Here is a 2,051-nt window from a genome sequence, read left to right as displayed (position 1 = left end):
CTGGACCTGACTAACAACAACCTGCAGGATTCAGGAGTGAAGAGTCTTTCTGCTGGACTGGAGAGTCCACATTGTAAACTGGAGACTCTCAGGTCAGGATTCACATTTTGAACCTGATGTGATTTCTATCAGTGGATAAACAGCTAACCTGTGTACAATCGTTTCTGCTGATGTGATTCATCAAATGACCTTTTTCTGAATTTCATCAGGACTTTCTGAACCAAACAGATTTAATTTGTCAGACGATATTATATTTCCTACTTTGTGTTTGAATTTTTAAATCCTGGAATTCATTGATCAGGTTGATGAATCGCCACCTTATCGTGGTGGAGGGGTTTGAGTGTCCCTGTGATCCTGGGAGCTATGTTGTCTGGGAAACTAGCCCCTGGTAGGGTCTCCCAAGGCAAACTGGTTCTGGCGGAGGGACCAGACAAAGAGCAATTCAGAAGATCCAGATGAACAGCAGAACAAGGACAGCCGCCACCTCGCCCGGAATAAGGAGACCAGGGCACCCTCCTGGAGCCAGGCCTGGGGGAGGAGCTCACCGGGGGAGCGCCTGGTGGCCCCGTGGGGCTCGGTCGGGCACAGCCCGAAAAAGTAACATGGGGCCACTGACCAGAGGGCCCACCACCCACAGGGCGGAGGATCGGGGTCAGGTGATATGCCAACCGGGTGGTCGGCAGGAGCGGGTGTCCTGGCGTTCCACCCCCTGGTGACGTAGACTAGCTCTTGGGACGTGGAACGTCATCTCACTGGAGCTGGAAGGAGCCTGAGCTGGTGCGGGAGGTGGAGCGTTACCAGCTAGATATAGTCAGGCTCAACTCCACGCACAGCAAGGGCTCTGGAACCCGACTCCTGGAAAGGGGTTGGACTCTCTCCTTTTCCGGAGTTGCCCACGGTGAGAGGCGCCAGGCGAGTGTGGGGATAATCAGAAGCCCCCAGCTGAGTGCCGCCTTGTTGGAGTTCTCCCCGGACAGTGAGAGGGTCGCCTCTCTGCGACTTCGTAGTTGTATCATCAGATCTGCAGCTGTATGTTTTGGACACTTGGGTGAAGAGGGGAGCAGAGCTGTCAACTGATCACCACCTGGTAGTGAGTTGGATCCGATGACGGGGAAGGCTGCCGGACAGACCCGGTAAACCCAAACGTGTAGTGAGGGGGAACTGGGAACGCCTAGCGGAGGCCCCTGTCTGTGGGGTTTTCAATTCCCACCTCCGGAAGAGTTTCTCCTGCATCCCGGGGGAGGTCAAGTGATGGGAAAATGGAGTGTGAGATGGACAGGTGGCTCGGTGCAGCATCAGCAGTACCGGACCAGACCATTGTGGTGAAGAGAGAGCTGAGCCGCAAGGCGAAGCTCTCGATTTACCAGTCCATCTATGTTCCAACCCTCACCTACGGTCACGAGCTTTGGGTCATGACTGAAAGAACGAGATCGTACAAGCGGCCGAAATGAGCTTCCTCTGCAGGCTGGCTGAGCTCAGCCTTAGAGATAGGGTGAGGAGCTCGGACATCCGGAGGGAGTTTGGAGTAGAGCCGCTGTTCCTTCGCGTCGAATGCCTCCGGAGAGGCTTCCTCTGGAGGTTTTCCAAACACGTCCACCTGGGAGGAGACCCCGGGGCAGACCCAGAACCCGCTGGAGGGATTATATTTCGAGGCTGGCCTGGAAACACCTCAGGATCCCCCAGGAAGAGCTGGAAAATGTCGCCAGGGAGAGGGAAGTCTGGGACGACCTGCTCCGCCTGCTGCCCCCGCGACCCGACCCTGGATAAGCGGAAGATGATGGATGGATGGATGGATGGATGGATGGATGGATGGATGGATGATTCTTTATTTACTTCAGACGCTTCAAATCGGCACCAAAATGTGTGTGAAAGACAAATAAGAAAACAAAGAGTGAGAAACATGCAGCCAAGTGTTGTCAGTCAGGTTTGTGTTGTTTTGTGTGTGCAGGCTGTCAGGCTGTCTGATCACAGAGGAAGGCTGTGCTTCTCTGGCCTCAGCTCTGAGATACAAGCCCTCAAATGTGAGAGAGCTGGACCTGAGCTACAACCAT

At 54.5% G+C, this 2,051-nt stretch overlaps 1 long non-coding RNA gene across 1 annotated transcript; it reads left to right on the top strand.

Moving 5' to 3' along the window:
* The first annotated feature begins 6 nt into the window (after positions 1–6).
* Positions 7–2,011, top strand: LOC103372377 (uncharacterized). The gene is made up of 2 exons (XR_520992.1): positions 7–92; positions 1,949–2,011. It is a non-coding gene; the product is annotated as an uncharacterized LOC103372377 (long non-coding RNA).
* Positions 2,012–2,051: the final 40 nt, after the last annotated feature.

This window comes from Stegastes partitus, unplaced genomic scaffold (genome assembly GCF_000690725.1).
Source record: "Stegastes partitus isolate 25-593 unplaced genomic scaffold, Stegastes_partitus-1.0.2 Scaffold1744, whole genome shotgun sequence".
Classification (NCBI taxonomy): Eukaryota; Metazoa; Chordata; class Actinopteri; family Pomacentridae; genus Stegastes; species Stegastes partitus.
This window is presented reverse-complemented; position numbering and strand designations above follow the sequence as displayed.